At 44.5% G+C, this 13776-nt stretch overlaps 1 protein-coding gene and 1 non-coding gene across 4 annotated transcripts in view; one reads left to right on the top strand and one right to left on the bottom strand.

Annotated features, from left to right (window-relative positions):
• Window positions 1-13776, top strand: part of TGFB2 (transforming growth factor beta 2) — an 86793-nt gene that overhangs the window by 26998 nt on the left and 46019 nt on the right. The window lies entirely within an intron of this gene.
• LOC142864039 (U4atac minor spliceosomal RNA) lies at window positions 1422-1545 on the bottom strand. Its single transcript, XR_012914635.1, has one exon. It is a non-coding gene; the product is annotated as a U4atac minor spliceosomal RNA (small nuclear RNA).

Below are 13776 nucleotides of genomic sequence, written 5' to 3'. Positions count from 1 at the left end.
CATGACTAGGCTTAGGTAGAGGTGTTACTCTTTCTGGTTACATAGCACTGGGCAAGTTCGCTCTTTAAGTCTCAGTTTCTTATCCCCTATCTAAATGGGATGATCCAAGTGGGTTCCTGACAGATGGTATGCTCCCAGCAACGGTAGCATTGCTCTTGTTGTTGTTATTCTTATTGTTTTTATTATATTATCCAGGCCCTCAAGTAGCTTATAGCCCATTTGTGGAGACAGATTTTGTAAACTACCCTCCACAAAGCAGAAAAACAAACAAAAAAAAATCACTGAATGGCATTTACAAGCTAAGTGCAATCAGAACACATAGGAAGGTGGTTGGCTAATGAAACCAGCTTTTAAGAGATGTTATCCTCAACATGCGCAGAACAATGTGGATCCTGAGCAGTGAATAGCCACAGGCTTACACTGAAAAGGGGAACTAGAAAAATCAGCCTCTGGGAGGCCGAGGCAGGCGGATTGCTCGAGGTCAGGAGTTCAAAACCAGCCTGAGCAAAAGCGAGACCCTGTCTCTACTATAAATAGAAAGAAATTAATTGGCCAACTAATATATATAGAAAAAATTAGCCGGGCATGGTGGGGCATGCCTGTAGTCCCAGCTACTCGGGAGGCTGAGGCAGGAGGATCGCTTGCGTCCAGTAGTTTGAGGTTGCTATGAGCTAGGCTGACGCCACAGCACTCACTCTAGCCTGGGCACAAAGTGAAACTCTATCTCAAAAAAAAAAACAACAAAAAAAAAAACAAAAAAACCAGCCTCTTCTTCAGTTGTTAGAGGGGAGAAGCAAATGATATCTATGTTGGTAGCAAAAACTTTTCACATTTCACAGTATAGTTCATGACATTTTCCTACATTGAAATTCCATTAGAACCTAGTGCTTTACGTGGCTTTGAATATAGTATGTGTGAGTCATGTCTCTTTCAATACAACTGCAATCAATAAAAACCCCCAGTAAAAATGTGGTTAACCACAAGGACATCCCTCCCCACCAACCCCACCCCCAAATCAGCGCTGTGATTCATTCAACTTAATGCTCCTCCCACCATGTACTTTACACTGGGAAATACTTGTGCTTCGTTAAGTACAAAGAGGGGAAGTCCTGCTCTTGTGCCGGTCACCTGTCCCTCTGCTGCTCAGCCTTGCCCCAGCCCGGATCCTGGGGAAGCCCAATCCTGTCTGCACCTTGGGGGGCTGTAGCTGGAGAGAAACTCTGCCCAGTTTCACGCTGCAGGCAGGATAGATGCTTCCAAGGAATGCCATCTGAGGCCCGGAAACTATTCTTATCTATTACTAATATAACTCTGGCCTCTTGTATCTTCTTTAAAATATGGAAGATCCTGAGATGAGACCGCCCATTGGCCATCCTGCCTTAGGTTTTTTTCTTTTTTTTTCTTTTAAAGAAGTTTTTCTTTTTTCCAAAAATTGCACCAAAGTAAAGCAAAGCTCTAGTTGATGCGGGCATTGTGTAGGCGTTAGCAGTACTGCCCTCTCTACTTGTTCATTGGACAGTAGCGCTACCCCAAGGAAAGATGGTTCCTCCTTAGTTTTAATTCATTATTTAGTAGCGTTTTCTTTTCTCTTTTTCTTACATAAAAGGGAGCTGAGGCCACAGCAGGAGCTGTGAGCGCATGCAGAGGGAGTGGGAGGGAAGGCAGAGGAGGAAGGAGAGGAAAGGAAGCTAATAGAAAGAGGTGTGGAGATGGTGTGAAGGTAGCCTTTGCCTGTCTCCCCTTTGGATCTGTGGCTGTCACCCTCCTGAGCAGATCTGAGACTGGGTAGAGTATTCAGCGTGCTAAGTTCTTTGCAGATGGCTTTTTTATTTTTTTTAAAAAGCTAACCCCTTTGATTAGCAAACAGGCCAGCTAAGTCTCAGAGGGTGCCTGCCAGCAGATTGTAAGTGCCATCCCAGCAGTCCTGGAAAAACAACCTTCTGCCACCCACAGGGAAATCTGGTCTCGTTGGTACCTTAGTTGTAAAACCAGACCAAGAGATTGTGGTATCTTTTCTTTAGCCTTATGAAGATGTTGTAGCTAATGCTCAAACTCAGCTTTCATGGTTTTTTTTTTCTCAAGGTTGCCATTTAGAGAGAGGTTTTATTTAAAAGTTCTGGGTTAAATACCTGGAAGGTAAGATGAAGCCAGTTAAACATGGTATCTTTTTGCCGTTCTTATGTCCGAGAGGAATTCAGTGAGTGAGTCCTGACGTCTGAATCAGGGAAGATCAAGTTTAAGTCCACTGGCTGTGATATAATCTCATTTTACCATTTTTCTTTACATGCTTTTAGTTAATGGAGAAAGATGGGTCTAAAAATGTCCCATTGCATTTTAACTTCTTTTACTTAAGGAGCTAGTTATCCTTTGGTAAGTACCCATGTCTTAGTTCCTTTCATCTATACTTGTTATTTGGCCAATGACAACAAGAACAACATTAATAACAATACTCTTGCAATGCTTCATATACTGCAGGTTCTGTTCTAAGCGTTTTTAGAGATACTGAATCATTTGATCCTGGCAATAATATAATTATCTTCCCCATTTCACACATGAGGAAACCAAGGCAGAGAGAGCTTAAATAACTTGCCCAAGCTATTAAGTGGTAGAGCTGAGACACCCACCCACCAAAGCTGCCACTGTCATCACCGCTTCCATTAACTGGAAGTTCAAGTCCATTACCAATCACGTGACCCCAAAGCAGTGCTGTGATAGTTTTAATGGTTCAGGGCACAAATTCCAGAATGAAAATGACCTAGGTCTGTATGTTTGGGGCCAGGCATTCCACTCCACAAGTAGATTCCACCTGGCCTAAAACATATAAATCACTGTGCTATCATACCAAGTTAGACACTTACGTGGTACACACATAGGTCGTGTTCCTTAAGATCTGAAACTGGGGAGAGTATTCAGCGTGCTAACTTATTTTCAGATGGCTTTTTTTTTTTTAAAGCTAACCCCTTTGATTAGCAAACAGTACAAATGTTTATAGAGTTGGAGGATTTTTAATATCTTTATTTGAATTGCACAAAGCGGCCAAATGTAGTTTGGCCCCAGGCTGCAGATATATGTATCCGGGTGCCAAGAAGCAACTGCACTCCGCCTGGGATGCCAAGCATTCCAGACCTGTTACCTTGTAAGTGTAATATTTACCAGATTTTTGCTTCATCTAGAGATGAAGAGCAGAGCTGAATAGAGTGGGGGCAGGCTAGGCTGCTGGGAAAGGAGCTCAGCGTTTGGAGGAATCCCTGAATGAGTGGGGAGCTGGGACGGGGAACAAAGATTTGCCAGGAACAGCTCTTTGGCTGGCAAAGTGGAATCTAGGAAAAAGCACTGGAGGCTGACATGTTGAGGTGCTTACCAGGGGCCAGGCACAGTGCTGAATGATTTACTTTCCCCATCCTGTTTTATCCTCACCATTCTGTGCGGTAGATGCTATTATTATCCCCACTTTATAGGTGGGGGAAGCACAGTTTAGAGAGTTTGGTGGATGGTCTAATCGCAGTTCTGTTCTGTTGCAGGGTCTCTCTTGATGATTGCTTTAGTAAAACTGTCATAGAGCAAAGAATGATAGTGCCTCAAGCAAAGCCCAAATGATCCAAGGCACTTCCCATGGCTTCTGCTGCTTCTCACTTTCTCTAATCTTCCCAAGCTCCCTACGCGTCGGGTGTTGTTAACATTGTACAGATGAGGAAACTGGGGCCTAAGAGCTTAAGACACTTGTTAAGGGCCACCCTTTTACGTGGTAGAGCCAGGGGTAGCATCTGAGTCCGCTGGATCCTAAATCTCAAGTCTCTTTGTGTTAAAACATGGTGTCTTCATTAGGTGCCAGTGACAAGATCACAAACCAAACCGTAACTGTGCAAAAGCTCAACTCTCCATCTTGTTCCTAAAGGAGAGGGGGAAGGAGGGAGAGTTCCAGACAGTATTGAATGTTGTACGTCAATAAACAGAGCTAGTAAATGAGATAATGTTACTAGGAGCGTGTGTGTGTGTGTGTGTGTGTGTGTGTGTGTGTGTGTACACATGCACGTAGTGGGGCAATCTCGGTCTGGAGCAGGGATGAATTATTTTCAAATTGAAGAAATTAGCAGTTGCCAGAGAAACACATGGGCCACGTCCCATGTTTTACTTTCACCGTCACCTCATCTGATGGGTGAATGTTAGAGGGATTCCCACAGGTCAGCAAACATACACAGTGAGGTTTGGCTCTGGTTCTTTCCTGCACGCACCAGATGGGGGTGGCCAGTCAAACCCCCTCAACTCATCTGGAAAAAAAAAAGGTTTTGTTGAAGTGTCTGTGTGCAAATTAAGCCATAGCTTTGGGAACAGCTCTCCCACACCTTTTAAAGGCCCCTCTCTTCATCCCCCGCCCCACAGGGCTCAAGGCTGTGTTCCAAAGAAGCTGGAGATATAAACAGATGAACCTTCTTGTCCCCAAGCCCCCTCATCGTAAGAGCCCTTATTTAGCTACTGGTCCCTTGGCTTCGGGTGACTATGCTTTGGTTGAGTCTCAATTTTCCACCTTTGGCTGAAAGGTGGAAAATTATAAAAGCAAAGGTGTGAAGTGAAGCTCTTGGGTTAATGTCAGTGGGCGAACAGTCACCCCCAGCACTGAGCGTCCGTGCTACGAGACACATGTTCACCCTTGAGCAGGGCCACCCGTTCCTCAAGGTGCTTGCTGATGGGAGAGTGACAAAGTGACGAGTGGGCAGCAAGGCGTCATACATCCCCATTAAAGTGGGTAGTCAGGTTCTTTCTCTGTGGAAACTCAGATTCTTCTCTGCTGGCTTCACAGTGGCACTGTGTCATGTTGGACATTTGGGGACAGGAACTGAATCCACAGGGTGATTTTTTATCACCTGAAATCGTAAAGTGGAAGACAGGAGAAGTAACTTGCTTGTAAAGAGCTAGCCAGTGTCTGAGTAAAGGAGTCAGGATTAGGAAATGAGGATCAAAGTCGCCAAGTCCTGTTCCCTACACGATGCTAAGGTCATCTTCAAATGCCACCTCTAGTTTCCTTCAGAGCTCTAGTCTGGAATGGACGTACCTTTCCAGGCACTGGTGCTGTGTGGCCATTCATCTCAATTGTTGAAAATAAATGTTTGTGGGGGTGAGGAGGTTATTATAGGACACCAACCTGCTACAAATTGTTTTTAGAGTCTTTTTGAAAATAATTGGGTTTTTTAAGTAAACATTAGGTGATGAAGAAAGGTTTCAAGAGAGATAAAAGGCAATTTCCAACCAAGAGGAAAGAAAATTTTGACACAGAGTCTTAAATTTTGGCTTCTGCCTGTTGGATATTATAGGATAAACCCTAGGACTGGATTCATGCTGTAATCAGAGGTTTCGTTAGAAGGCTGTGAGCACAAATAGACTCACATTTAGACAGAATCTGAAGCCTCTCCTTTGTCAATGCGTAATCCCATGGGATTTACAAGTGACTTTCAGTGTCACACAGGCCCCTGTTGGCTTCCCAGGCAAATAGGAATTCTTACCAAGAAGTGGCAGTCCTTGCATAAGCCCTTCATCCCTTCAGCCACGATGTTTGGGAGTGTTTTAGTGAAGACTTTGCACACAGCCATGGGTCAGAGGACTTGCAAGATTTGGTGATATAGCCCATGAGTCAGGTTTCAAAGGGTTAGAAGTTGCAACAAAATCAACTGCGGGCTTCCAAAGAACTTTCCATGAGAGGCATTTTCGAGCAAGAAACATTGGCTTTGGATTTCCCCATCTAGAAAGGTAGAGAATAAACACGTACCGACAAAAAAAGTACCACATTCTAGATCCCGAAAATAATTGTGAAATGACACAAGAATGCTGTTCTTCCTCCCTTTCCTTCCTTTCCACGTCATGGTTTGTCATTTATGATGGACTTATGGTGGTTGCAACAGTTCTGTAAAAATGAGATATAGAAAAAGTGTATTTAAATAATATAAAATAATAAATAGTATATTTTCTCCCCTCCTCTTCCAGAACAGCTAGATTCATTGAAAAGAAAAAGAAAAAAGTAACTAAATAGCATAAATATTTTTAACGCATTTGGTATGTGTCTTCTTTTTAATGACTCTATCTTTCTTGTCCCTCATTATATTATGGGATTAGTAGTTACAGTGTTTTTCAGGTAGATAATCAAAGTAGCTATGTATATTGGAATAGAATTAGAATAATTTGGGAATATCATGGTGGAATAAGCATTAGTAGGTATGTGGGATATTTGAAAGGCTTAGAAAAGCAAGTACATCAAATACTCTCTATACTATTATGTGTTATAAAGAAGATTATGTTTTAATATAATAAGGGTATATATGACCTTTTGAAGTAATGTATTAAAAATAGTCTATTATAAATTACTTCCCTTCTGGGTCTATCACTTATTAACTGTGACCTTAGGTAAATAAATTGTTTGATCCTCCTAAACCTTAGTCTCCTCATCTGTAAAATGGAAGTGAAATAGCATCTACCTTGTACAGTTCTTATGAGGCTTAAACAAGATCATCTGGGTAAGCCAGATTATAATTATTATTGGCTGCTGTTTTTATCATATTATTGGCCTCTCGTATATTGAAAGCCTGGCTTTGCAGGCAGTGGATTTAACATGCATTTGGTTTGTGTCATTTTTTCCTTGAGCTCAGGGGCTGTGGACAGTTCATTTACATCTTCGGGTCTGGCCAAAAAGGGACAGAAGGCAAAACTCAAATCTGCTAAGAATGGATGGTTTATATGAAACCTAAAGCAGGGGTCCTCAAACTTTTTAAACAGGGGCCTAGTTCATTGTCCCTCAGCCCGTTGGAGAGTGCGGCGCACATTCCACACATGCGCACTGTGGGCCTGGGACGAGTCGGCTGCAAAGCAGGACAGACAGGACATATCTGACGATTGAGAACAAATCTGCTGCAGGTGCATCAGAGGCTGCCCGAGAGCACGTTGCAGCCCCATTGCAGATGTGTGCAATTGTCATTCACAGTGCTGACGTCACAGTGATCTCAAGTGGCCGTCCTGAGAGTGACTTGGGTTATATGCACTGAAATCCAAATGGGCCTTTCCCATGTTTGGGGTGGATGTGGTGGCGGGAAGAACACCTGTTAGGAGTTAGAATCTGGGCTTGATTTTATTTTTTTCCCTTACTTACTAGTACTTCCTGGTTATTGGCTCCAAGCCTCAGTTTCCTTATCTGTAAAGTGGGAGTTCTACCTCAAAATGTGTTTTGGGGGTGGGATAGAATTAAATAAGGTAATGTAAGCAGATGCTTGTTATCTTCGAATGTGCTGTGGGAATGTGTGGACGGCATATTTATATTCAGTAACAGTTAGGAGTAGGTTTAATACACCAGTGCTACCTTGCACTTACTTATCATTTTGCATTAACAAAAGCACTGTGGCATCATCGTATCTGAGCCTGACTGGAGCCCTGTGAAGTGATCACCAGTTCACAAAGCACAAAGAGGTTATGGGCCTTTCCCAGAGTAATGTGACAAGAGGCAAATGGGAACTTTTACTCTGAAGTGTCAGCCCTTTGCATAAACCCTTTATTCCTTTAACGATGAGACTGGGGAGATTTTTCCTGAAGGGTTTTAACGTGATCACATGGCAAGACTAAGATGAAAGTCTCCTCACTTAGCTGCACGAGACAGTGCTGGATCAGGAGCCAGAGAATCTCAAAGTTTGTCATTGGCTGGGGTGGGGCCGATGAGAAGGGGTGGTAATGGGCTCCTTCAAAACGTAAATTAGGCTTTTCATAAGCTCAGTCTCAGAATTCTGAATGCTGTCTGGCTCCTTCCCCATCCTTCCTCTTAGTGGAAAATTGAAGGTGCAAATTATTAGAACGAGACTTGTCTAAGAAGCCTCAGTACAGTGTCGCAGGTTGTCATGGTGGTTGCATGTCAAAGGCCATCTAGTTCTGTCGTTTCTCCGTGAATCTTGTCATAAGACCATGGTGACTCCCAGGGATGTCATGCTAGCTGCTTTTGTGAGTAGCTCTGCAAGAAGGCTTTTCATTGTACTGAGCTTGGTCCATTCTGGGATTTTCCACCCCCTGGTCCTTGAAGTACTGCGGAACAAACCTTTGTGAGGAGCGGAGGGGACATGGCACGGTGGAAAGAGTGTGGACTTGGGGTCAGATAGACTTGGCTTGCAATTTCCAGCCCCTTTTCTTTTATGCTGTTGCACAAGTGACTAACTGCTGGAAACCTCAGTGTCTTTATTCATACAATGGGACTGGTGGGGGTTAGAAATCATCTGGCACACCTAGCAGACACTGTCAAGAGGATAGCATTTATTTGAGATAGCCAGAAGTCACTAGGGTTAAAAATGAGATTATGTACAAGAAAGCACTTTGTAAACTGTTTTCAAATATGGATACTGCTCGTAGTAAAGTCACTGGAAGTTTCCTTGTATACCTGGTTTATCAGGCAATCCAATGGGTCAACAAATCTAGTGGCTCCAAGAGTGTTTTTCTAAGATAAGGCCACTGAGTCAAGCTCATACCTGCCCACCGTTCTTGATACAAATAGTTACAAACTGAGAAGCAGAGGCAGACCCGAGGACCATCCTGGTTTGTTTGATTCTGGAAGGCAGAGAAAGGGATGGCTTCCATCCAAAAAGTTTCTGATGTTGTCTTGAGATTTGTGAGCATTTCTGTATTCCTGTTTAGGAAAGTCTTACGGGCATCAGACTCTGAAAGTAGGTGCAGCCTTTCCTCTTGGGCTCCCGGCATTCTGTTAATAACATACGCTTACATTTTTCGAGTAGCTGCTTTGTTCATATTCATTACCTTAGTTAATAGTTATAGCAATTCTTAGAGGCCAGTGCTAGTATTATCCCATTTTAAATTATACAAAAAGGAGTTGAATCCTGCTCTTTTGCTGCTCACACTTGTCAGGGTAAACACCTAAGAAGGTCGCCATAACTCAATAGGGGGTGTCAGGACATGAACAACGGAGAAATTGCTTCTGCTCTGGAAGAGCTGGAAAATTCTAAAAAGGGGTGACACTGTGCTGGACCGTTGGGATGAATAGAATTTGCCAAATGTAAAGGGTTTCTAGGTAAAGGACTGACACGGCACGGGCGCGTCAGCACCTGGCACATTTGGAGATGGGAAGTGGGTGGTGGTAGGCTTAGGGCGAGGGACAGAGTCCAGTGTGGCAGGGTGGGAGGGGGACAGAGGGAGACAACAGAGTGCCCGTGAAGCTGGAAGGGGAATTTGGGGTCACAGGGTTCAAAGCCAGACGAGTCATGAAGTTTTCTCTTTGGGGTATTTGACATGTGTCGAGACTGTTTCACTTGGTAGAGGTTAAGAGAGAGGAAATGATGGCTAAGGGCGGACGTGGGCTTGCTTACTTAGTGCCATGACGTCTGTATTACCAGAAAGGGCGAGCCAAGCTCCAGCAGGGCTGTGCGTTCTCACCTTGAACCCGAGTAACCTCAAGGGCAGGCAGTGTCTCTCCTAGTCTCGGATGGACGAGTCATGTCCAAGCCCGTCATTATTTTAGCCTGAGGATACTGAGACCTGGGGGAGCTGATGGTGCCTCACAGAGGATCTGCAGAGAAACCAATCGTACTGCCCCATCCTCCTAACACTCAACCTGTCACTGTACAAGTCCCGTTCTCACCTGACCTCTCACTCCCTCTAGCCACGCTAGACTTGGAAGAAAAGGTGGTCTGATTGAAGGCTAGGGAAATACAATTGATTCAGTGTTGACTGTTTTTATATTAATATATTAGACTCATAAAATGCTTTTAGGATCCTGGGATCCTTCTATGAGATATTTTAAGGTGCTAAACACGCCATGAAGTTCATGGCTCTGTCTGTGTCACCCCACCCCCACCCCCCGGCCCCGATGTTATTCCACGTGGAGACGAATGCAACCTTGAGGGCCCACGGAGAGCGAGACCACACATCTGTGTCCTCTGCAAGAACAGAAGCTGTAGTTAGAGGACCTGTGTGTGCACCCACGGAGGAATGGACGTGGAATGGGACAGGGTGTGTAATTATAGCACAGCTACGGGGAAGCCACATTCAGCTCTTAGAGCTCCCTGGCTTCCTTCCTACAGTAAAAAAGGAAAATGTACGGTCAGTTGGTTTCAATAAAAGGAAGCAAAGGGATCACGTGGAGTTTTTGCAAGTCTGTTTGTGTTTGGGTCGCACTGATGGCCTGTCCAAGGCAGACTGACATGTGTGAGTCCATTTTGAAGGAAGAGAGGTCACAGCTGGTCCCCTGCATCCAAGAGGGAGGTTTAAAAAGTACAGCAAATTGCTGGGCAATTACGGATGGCTTTGAACACTGAAGAGCGATTTTGTCATTGAGGGTGATCGATCGCTCTTCTGAGTCTCTGCTATGTCGCGGCTGCACCTGCCTGTGCCACCGTGTCCCCCAAGAACAGGCTGTTCTGCAGCATCTTTATCCCTGCTGACATGTGGGGGACCCGCCACTGTCACTGCTGCTCCCTCTCTGATTCTCATGTCCAGGTCATTCCCAAAGTGCCATTTACAGAGAAGGTCACCACCGTATGTCACACGGTAGCCGCCGAGTAGCTGAGCCCAGAGGTGGCGCCTGAAGATAGATCACTTTCTCCATCCTGGTCCCTTCCAGGCACTGTCACCCACAGAGGAAGATGCTGCTGCTCTTGGCACTAGAAATAACTATTCGCGATCCTAAGGAAGAGAAAACCGCTTGACCAGAGTGTCAGAACCGGTCAGAAAGGCAGCTTGTTTGTTTTGGTGTTGCTGTAGCTCTTCAAGTTGGGCTACAACAATGGTTTCAACATTAGCCTTCTCAGCCTACTGCGTGTCACCTTTTAGGATGCCCTAAGGGCTGTGCTGTTGCTCCGGCTGCTTATATCTTACAGGGGAGCCTATTCCCGAGCCTGTTGTCAGAAGATGAGCTTTGGGTCAGCACTGAGCAAGCCAGGGAATCACTTAAATCCATCCATTTGGCCTATGAACTGTGGTTTCACAAACAACAAAATGGGCATCCTACGCCCTGGCTCATAGGCTCATCAGCAGAGGATGAAAGAGCATATGCGGAAGAGCTTCGTGAAGCGTAGTGTCCTGTGCAGACCTGAGCGATTATGATTAACGTCCATCATTGTCCTGTGACTTAGCTGTTTGAGAAGAAGGGATAATTTCCGTTTGCTTTGGGGTATTTATTGAGCACCTATTGTGTACTAAGAGGCCTCGTCCTGGGCCTGGAGCGAGGTAGGACTTAGGAGTGGGAGGATGGCAGATTCAGCGATCTCTAATCCAGGGCCACAGCCAAGTAGCAGCACAACTCGATTCAGGCTAGAGAGGATTCTCGAGTGTTTAAGAGCACCAGAAAAGAATTGAGAGGCGCTATCAAGTTTCCCTGGTCATGACTCCTCTGGCTAGTAAGTGTATGCAGGACAGTATCTTATGGGTGATTTGCTGTGCAGTGTATATGGGGGCTGATCAACCATTTGAGGCAGATATGTTCTTTTTTTTTTTTTTTTGAGACAGTCTCACTTTGTTGCCCAGGCTAGAGTGAGTGCTGTGGCATCAGCCTAGCTCACAGCAACCTCAAACTCCTGGGCTCAAGCAATCCTCCTGCCTCAGCCTCCCGAGTAGCTGGGAATACAGGCATGTGCCACCATGCCTGGCTAATTTTTTCTATATATATTAGTTGGCCAGTTAATTTATTTCTATTTATAGTAGAAACAGGGTTTCGCTCTTGCTCAGGCTGGTTTCGAACTCCTGACCTCAAGCAATCTGCCCGCCTCGGCCTCCCAGAGAGCTAGGATTACAGGCGTGAGCCACCACGCCCGGCCCAGATATGTCCTTTATTGGTAACCTTTCATGCACTGCACACAGAACAGCTAAATCTATTCAGATGAGATTATACAACAGGGTATTTTCTCACTTTTCTGACACAAGGGAATCTTTCAGATGCGTTTCCTAGCCTTTAAAAATAGTCTAATGAAACCAATGTAATACTCGAGAAATGAGCATCTGCAGTGACATCACTCACATACCCTGACATTCTAGAAGTTACTCCACTGACTTCAAGGTAGTCCTGGGTTTACGTAGATAAACCCTATGCTAGCTTTGCGTAAGTGTTCCATCTCCATACCTTTGTTTGCTATTGATTTTATTCTCCACTATGGCTTTTGCCCTCACACATTTATGAAGCACTGGCTTTATTCAAAGAACTCTTCTTAACTGGGGGATGGACACACTTGAGGCTCTGACTCAAGGTGGGAGGGGGTACATGGGCAATATATGTAACCTTAACATTGTACCCCCAAAGTATGCTGGAAAAAATAAAATAAAAAATAGCCAAAAAAACAAAGAACTCTTTTTTAAGGACTTAGTAAATGTTTTAAGAAGTATCAGGGAGCCATTGTCTTGGGACTACGTAAAGGCATTTGTCAAGTTCCGTCTATACAACTTCCCAGGAGAAGAGAGAATAGGGAAGTCTTCAGAAACCACCTGAGTTTTGACACCCGTCACAAAGGACTTATTTATTTATTTATTTATTTACTTATTTATTTTGAGACAGAGTCTCACGCTGTTGCCTGGGCTAGAGTGCCGTGGCGTCAGCCTAGCTCGCAGCAACCTCAAACTCCTGGTCTCAGACGATCCTCCTGCCTCAGCCTCCAGAGTAGCTGGGACTACAGGCATGCACCACCGTGCCCAGCTAATTTTTTTCTATATATTTTTAGTTGTCCAGCTAATTTCTTTCTATTTTTTTAGTAGAGACGGGGTCTCGCTCTTGCTCGGGCTGGTCTCGAACTCCTGAGCTCAAAAGATCCACCCACCTTAGCCTCCTAGAATGCTAGGATTACAGGTGTGAGCCACCGCACCCAGCCACACAAAGACTTCTTGAAAGATCCTAAAGAAAATGGAGAGTGCTGTATGACAGATATTAACTTCCCCAAAGAGAAAAAAACTAATTTTTTAAAAAGAATTCTCAAAATTATAGTGCCTTCTGTTCAATTGGGACTGATTGGATTAACTCTTTAGACACCATTGGTGCTATTTTTCAGTCAGTTTTCTCTGCCAGTGTCCTGAAAGCAGATTTAAATGTGGACATCTTATAGCCCCGATACACGAAAATAATGACGTTGAAGTGAAATTGTAGGGCTTCCTCTCCGCTAGTTCAACTGAATAAAAATAACACACACTTAAGCATTTTAAAGTGCTTTAGCCATGGTCTGGTTCTGCAGTGGAGATTCTTAATTTAAAGACTGTTTTTCCTTCTCTCAGAAATGGTGGCCCACCCTTAACAGAAACCCGCTTAGCACCCAAATGAACGCGATTACTTCAAACAAGCATAGCACCCCTGGCTCCCTTCCAGAATCGTTCATGCCACAGTTCATCTGGATTCCTACAATTCCTGTATGTTCCCATATCTTAATTGCCCATAGCTGTGTTGCCAGTACAAACAGGATGAGGGAAGAGTGCACGCCCTTAATGAATACATCTACCAACCCTAAGAAAGCACCATCAATTGAAACGCTAATATTCTTCGTAAGGCACTGAACGGCCATCCACTGACACGCCAAGACGGAATATCTGGTAACTAAACATTTCTTCCAAGCAATTCTTACTCCCTGCTGTCTTTATATTCAAGATAGAGGGCTACCATTTGGCATAAAGAAACATTCAGAGTTTCCATTCAGCTTTTCAGGGAAGCCTGTTTTGAAGCCAATCCCTTGGGGTGCTGATTAGGAGAGGATGGGCATTCTGGGGTGAGGTGGTTTCTGGAACCTTCCTCAGCCCTGTCCCATTGGCCCTTTTCCTTGATGATTCGCATGAGGG

Source organism: Microcebus murinus, chromosome 23 (genome assembly GCF_040939455.1).
Source record: "Microcebus murinus isolate Inina chromosome 23, M.murinus_Inina_mat1.0, whole genome shotgun sequence".
Classification (NCBI taxonomy): Eukaryota; Metazoa; Chordata; class Mammalia; order Primates; family Cheirogaleidae; genus Microcebus; species Microcebus murinus.
Note: the sequence above shows the minus strand (reverse complement) of the source record. Positions and strands in the feature narration are given on the sequence as shown.